The following is a 7,142-nucleotide window of genomic DNA, read 5'->3' on the forward strand; positions in this document are numbered from 1 at the left end:
ACTACAAACACTTTAGGGATGTGGGCCGAGGGAGAGAGGGAAAACCCCAGCTGGCCTTGCATGTGCCTGACTCAGTGTGCACGCACCTTGCTGCCCAAGTCTCTTGTCCATGTGCCTTGCTGTCTGCCTTCTGTCCCTGCAGAGCTGCGCAAGGAGACATCGTGACTTCCTTCTATGCTGTTGGCTAGGAGTCAGGCAGTAGGTCCGCAGATCAGTCTTCCCAGATTTGACGTGTGAGAGTGTGAGGAGGAGCCCGCAGGTGCAGTCTATGGCCGCTGACCGGGAAGGGCCTTGAGGTTCCCGTCCTCCTAACAGGCGGCGAGATGCAGCCATGGCGTTTCTGTCGTGGGGATCCCAGACAGGGGAGGAAGGAGGGCCATAGAGGGGAGGAAGACCTAGAGAACATGGAGTGAGTCTTGAAGGGGGAAACTATTTGTGGTATTTGAGTCCCAGAGGCATATGAAACCGCCCACAGAAGACACATTCCGAAGTCTTCAGTGGGAACCTGGGAGAGGGCAGAGGACTGCGCAGCGCGAGACGGGGTGGGGCGAGGAGGGGCGCCACAGCCCACTGGGCAGGCACTGACCTCACTGCGCATGTTCACTGGGCATCTTCCCATAGGCCCCTTTGCCCATGTGGTGAACGCCAGGGAGCTGTGAAGGTGTGAGGGTCGCATTCCTGTTGTCAGGACTTTTTCTGTTCTGCTGAGACGCAGCCGGTAGGTCCGCAGGCCAGTCCTCCCAGGGCTTGAAGTGTGAATGAGAGTGAGGAGGAGCCAGCGGCCGTCTGGAGTGTGGGGCAGGGTGGTACGTGGCCTCAGAAGCCAAAGGGTCTCAAGGTGCTCGTCCTTCTCCTCGTGAGGTGGCACCAATGTGGACCTTGTTGTGGTGGGGTCAGAACGAGGGAAGAAGGTGGGCTGAGTAGTTGATAGGGGTTAGATGAAGATGGGGTGAGTGCTGGGGATGCTGAGGCAAGTATCTGAGTCTCTGAAACCCTCGACAGAGGACAGATTCCAGACTCCTCCATGGCGACCCAAGAAGGAGAGGGGTGGGCATTAAGGAAGGGAACTGGGAGCGCTGCAGGTTGGTGACTGTGGCCTTGAAGTCTGCAGAGCGCCTGGCAGAGGTGTACAGTGAAGAGGGCCCAGTGCTGTGTGGCAACTTCTCAACTTCACTGTGGAGATTTGAATGGGCGGGGCTCTGCATTCCAACAAAACTTGATTTTGGGGGGGCAACGGGCCTAGCAAATGGGTGTATGACAAAAGCCGTGGTCACTGTAGTTTTAATTCTCTGGCTGTATTTTCCTAAATGCCTCCATGGAGGAGAGTTCGGTTGTGAAACCAAACCTCATCGGAAATATCCTGTGTCTTTTGCCAGAAGCTATAAGGCATTGCTCATCTAGCTTGACCAACTTAAGTGGCTTTGCAAGCATTCAGAAGGCACACACTTACACTTATCCTGAGACTTAGATTGAAAGTATTCATAAACTTTTAAAAAATGACAAGTTAACATTTGGTCATGAAAGTGGTCAAATACAGCTGTCCTTTCAAGTGCGTTTACCAATTCACAGTATTCTGTTTGCAGTGTGAAATATGATTTGGCGAGGAAGATGAACATATAGGCCTAGACCAAGGAGAAGTGTACCACCTCCTGAGCTGATTGGGCCTCTGCTGGTGAGTGTCTTAACCTTTGATGTTTTCTATTAGCAAAAAGTTATTTTTGTAACTTGTTGTTACAAAAATATGTTTTGTAATTGTTGTTGAACCAGTATAGATTCACCGATAAAGGTCTCCCATGCTATAAAAATGATCATGGCATCTCATGAAGAAAAAACTAATCCAAGAGAATTAAGTTCTTTTGTTGTCTGGATGGATGATTGTGTGTTCCCCAGATTTTTTTCCCATTATTTCCTTCTCATGCTTATTTGCAAAAGATTACACACATTCATCCCAACATAGATTAAAACAGCTTCCAAGGCCCTTGAGGGTAACTGTCTTAGAGTAACCTCTCTGTGGGAAGAGTAACTTTATGAAGTATCAGTATGTGGAAGAGTGTTGGAGAAATGTCTTTAGACTCATGATCAGAAATATCTATGTATTCTGTATATTTATATTATTGAAATGTATTGATAACAAAACTTTTTATCTGCACACACACACCTCTCGTTCCAGGAGCCTAGTGATGAGAAACCACAGCAAGAGGAAAGTCGGGATCCTCCTACACCTGGTCAGGAGAGAGAAGATCAGGGGTGCAACTGATATTCAAGGTGCTGGGAAGGGAAGGAATATTATCTATGGTGGGCGGGAGGGCGGTGGGTAGAAGAGGCCTATATGTGTGTCATACATTTTGCCATAAACCAGTAACAGGAGGAAAGAAAACATTAGGAAAGGATCTCAAACACTTGCTGAAAGTTGGCTGGAAAAGTGAAGAGTATAGTTTGCAGCTTCATGCAGTCCCTGGATACAATGAATCTTCTCTTTTTCTTTCAGGTTTATTTTGCATGCTTGAAAATACAGTCCTTGCTAAATCAGATGAAACTGTTTAATGTGGTGTATAAAATTTCACTAGTTTGATCTTCTTAGAATGTTGTCTGATCTTCTCAGCTGTGGTGTCCACAGTATTGTATGCACCCTTTAATAGCATGTAGAATGCCAAGTCACCCTACCTTGTAACACCCTGGATAAAGTCCATTTGCATAAGGATATTAGTCCCATTTTATAAATAAGAAAACTGAGGCTCTGAAATGGGAGCTTACCAAGAACACTTGACTCGTGGAGAAGGAATTCATGTTTCATTCCAAGGTTTGTGTTCTTCCTACCATCTGTGTTAGAAAACATGAATGATTTTGCTTAAAATGTTCATGCTTGAATGTGTCTGTACTGCAAGGTACTTCAGTATTGGCTCAGGACAAAACACAGTTCCGTGAAGCAGGATAGCAACTCCAGAAAAGACCTCAATGAATGACAGCCACTGTTTCCTTTGCTCTGCATTTTTGACAGTATGTTTGGTAAAAGCTGGATAGTTCAGGACATTGGCATACAGGTATTAGTATATTTTTAAGAGACTTTTTAATAGTTGTTTAAACTTTGATAATTAGAAAACTCAAAGTACGATAAGATTATCATGAAACAGAAATTATTTCCTCAACAGATAGCATTCTGAAGTTAAACAGTGACAGAACTTGGGTCATGGATTATTTTAGCAATTCACTGTTAAGGGGGTTCCAGAATATGACTGTCAACAATACCCATTAATTTTTTTTTCACTCAAGTTCCTGTACTCTTGTGGAAGACAGTGATTTTGCTGTTATATTTGGTACTTTTTTTCTGAATGCGATTCATTTATGGAAAGTTACATATAGGGCCTTTGGACCTAAGTTTGTTTAATTTTAACCAAAAAATGTTCAAGTTACCTCAACAGGTGATGAGTGTCAGGACTGTAAGATTTGTCATAGGCTCACCAGTACATTCATCTAATCTTTCAGAAAATTACATTTACATTATGATTAAAATGCTATCCATTGGGCAGTCTTCAGATTTCCTGGATAGCTGATACTCACTGTTTATAATACACAATGGTAAAGTATAGGAAATATAAGTGTGGTCTGATTTTTCCTCAGATTGTCATTTAAGATAAGATTTCATAATACAGGAAAACAAAGGTGGGACATCTTTGCATCACATTTATTGCCACGGTAGCCTACAGCCTTTTATTTCATAACACTGAGGAAAAGAATATTATCATTATCTTTCTTGTTTGCCTTCTTCAGTTGATAGCCTTTGTATTTTTAAGTGCCTGACCTGAAAGCTGATCTCCAGGAGCTGTCTCAGTCAAAGACTGGGGATGAATGCAGACATGGTCCTGATGACCAGGAGAAGATTCTGCCAAAATCAGACAATTTAAAATGCCAGAAGGAGGTATGCTATCTATTAAGATGCAAACTTATATGCTTTCTGTTTTCCACAATATTATACTTTCGATAGTAAGAGAGAACATTACTACCCCTTTAAAATCAGAGTTCAAATGCAGACTTTCTTTGAAAGGTTGTTCAGACTCCAGTTGCCTGACTACGAGATTTAAACACTGTCAGATACAGACACAAATTGTGTCAAAGCCATATAGAATCATCAAATATGAAAGCATATTCTTACTTCTGATTATACCCAACAACTAACAATTTTCAGATTCTTTTCTCATTTCTGCTTTTAAAAAATACATAATGCATTTCTAATACCAGTTTGTGTGAAATATCTTGAGCAACTTAAGCAGATTCTAGTACCAGCTCTAACATTATTTGTGAGATTCTGGATGAATTCCATAAATTCTACATCCATCTTTTGCTGTTATTGAAAATAGTAAATGCAAATCAGATATATTAAAATCTGTTTCAAAGTTGATTTCTGTATCCTCATGTTCTACTGGATGGAATACAAAGATATGATTTGTTTTTCATAACAATCAGTTTCAGTCCAGTTATAATATCTGAGTTGAGATTTCATGGTTCCTAAGAAAATGAGTGGGCAGGCCAGGCACGGTGGCTCACACCTGTAATCCCAGCTCTTTGGGAGGCCAAGGCAGGCAGATCACAAGGTCACAAAGTCAAGAGATCGAGACCATCCTGGCAAACATGGTGAAACCCCGTCTCTACTAAAAATACAAAAATTAGCTGGGCATGGTGGTGCATGCCTATAGTCCCAACTACTCGGGAGGCTGAGGCAGGAATATGGCTTGAACCCGGGAGGCAGAGGTTACAGTGAGCCAAAATCGCACCACTGCACTCCAGTCTGCCGACAGAGCGAGACTCTGTCAAAAAAAAAGAAAAAGAAGAAAGAAGAAAGGAAGGAAGGAAGGAAGGAAGGAAGGAAGGAAGGAAGGAAGGAAGGAAGGAAGGAAGGAAGGAAGGAGGGAGGGAGGGAGGGAGGGAGGGAGGGAGGAAAGAAGGAAAGAAAGAGAAAATGAGTGGGCAACTTGCTTGATGAAAGTATCTTTTCCACACATTTTTCAAATTGGCAACTGTTAATCAGAAGAACTTCTGAATTTATAGGAAGCATTCCATGTTTATGGAAGAAATTACCTAAATGTTTTTACACTGCTGAACCATTCCATTAGACTATTTACATTGAAAGATAATTTTCAATTATTTCCAGGAGCCCGTTGAACAAGCCTCAGTTGCATTCTTAGGAATCTTATAGTCTTAAATAATTATCTTGTTAAAATAGTTAGCAAATTACATGAGAAAGGAAAATAATAAAAAATGAAAATAATAAAGAACAATAGAATAAATCTAAGGGAAAAGGAAAGAGGTACTTAATAGGAGACAGCTATGAATCATTAGTAAGAGGAAATGTAATCCAAAAGTAATAAATTTAAAAGATTGTTCTTTTGAAAAGTATCTGTGAATACAGTAAGAAAATGGAGAATGGAAAATGGAAAATGGAAAATGCTCAGCATGGAATATGAACAAGACCCTAACAGATACTGAATATATGGTATAATTGAAAGTGAATACCTTCTTGAACTCTAATATTTTCAAAATATGAATGAAATGATTGATATGCTAGAGACACACACATAAGTTAATCTATTCCAGTAATAGCTGAATATCTAAACATCATAAAGACTGTGGAAGAACTTCTGAAACTTACCACTTATCCCTCAAAAATGCTTAACTTTTAGAAACAATTATTTGGCTTTTCTAGATATTTGGCTCTCCTTTTCTATTTTCCTCTCCCTCCATTTCTTTCTTTCTTTCTTTCTTTTTTTTTTTTTTTTTTTTTTTTTGCCCCACTGTTCATGGTGTATGCCTCTTTCCCATTTTGATGTTAAAAATAATAGTGATAGAATAAACTGAATCTGACCATGTAATTTATTTTACCAATGGGAATACTTTCAAGTGTAAAAAGAGAGACTCTTCATATTGATATCAGGATATCAGGTGAAAATCTTGGACAAATGGTTACCATACCTGAAAGACCACAGAAGGCAAACTAGCCCCAAGCAATATTTTTGCACTTGTGTGCAACAGAGAAAAAACAAATGCAGTACTGGGCTTTCCATTCACTGCACTTACGCAATTCCTAATGTAACATTAACTGTTTCCCAGGAGCTTGTTGAATATCCAGGCTATTATTTCAAGCCAAAACATTACATTACATTATACATTGTTTGTAAATTCCTTTTATTTCTTAGGTTTGTTGTGTGTTGGTTATATTTTTATTAAAACTATATACAATGTTTGCTTTTCACTTTCGAACACCTTTTAATAGGTCACTTGATTTAATGTGTTCTGAAGTTAGACAGTTTTTGGTTTCCTTAAACTACAGAAAGCAGGGTGTTTTAAAAATGTTGCTAATGTATATGCTTGGAAGACTATCTTCAAGTCTGTGCAGAGGTTTAACTGAATGTTAGCCATCAGGTTATTCTTAGGCTTCTGGTTTCAGCCCATGGTATAAAACCAAAACTTTCGTGTCCTTCGCATACCTTTAATGTCATCTGAATACAGTTCTGCTACTAATATTCCCCCCTGTTATGTTTCTATTATAGGTGACAGGCAACCACAGGTTTCAACGAAGACAAGCTGAAACAACATGAACTGTTCTTATCTAAGATATTTGACTTAAAAATATCGAAATAAACTTTTGCAGCTTTCTCCAAAGAAGTCTTGCACATCTTTTGTTCATTTTATTCCGAAATATTTGAAACTATTGAAAATGGTGGCCTAGTGTGGTATCTCAAGCCTGTAATCTCAGCACTTTGGGATGCTGAGGCAGGAGGATTTCTTGAGCTCAGGAAACTGACACCAGCTTGGGCAACATAGTGAGATCCCCTCACTCCAAAAATAAATGAATGAATGCATGAATGTATGCATGTACACATGTAGCGTTAGTCCTAGCTACTCTTGAGGTTAGAGTGAGAGGATCTCTTGAACTCAGGAGGTCGAGGATGCAGGTAGTTATGTTCAGGCCACTGCAACTCCAGCCTGGGTGACAGAGTGAGACTCTGCTTTAAAAAAATAGGAAAAGTATCATTTTTGAAAATTTGTATTCTTATTACACTGGTATACACACTTGTGATATTATGAAATACATAAATATATATTTGGTCCTCTACCCTCTATACTGGTATACAACTCTTAATATTTTT

General features: G+C 40.1%; 1 pseudogene; it reads left to right on the forward strand.

Annotated features, from left to right (window-relative positions):
- Positions 1–1,591: 1,591 nt before the first annotated feature.
- On the forward strand, positions 1,592–6,580 carry LOC103232048 (X antigen family member 3-like; annotated as a pseudogene).
- Positions 6,581–7,142: the final 562 nt, after the last annotated feature.

The sequence above is a fragment of the Chlorocebus sabaeus genome, chromosome X (assembly GCF_047675955.1).
Source record: "Chlorocebus sabaeus isolate Y175 chromosome X, mChlSab1.0.hap1, whole genome shotgun sequence".
In the NCBI taxonomy this organism is placed as follows: Eukaryota; Metazoa; Chordata; class Mammalia; order Primates; family Cercopithecidae; genus Chlorocebus; species Chlorocebus sabaeus.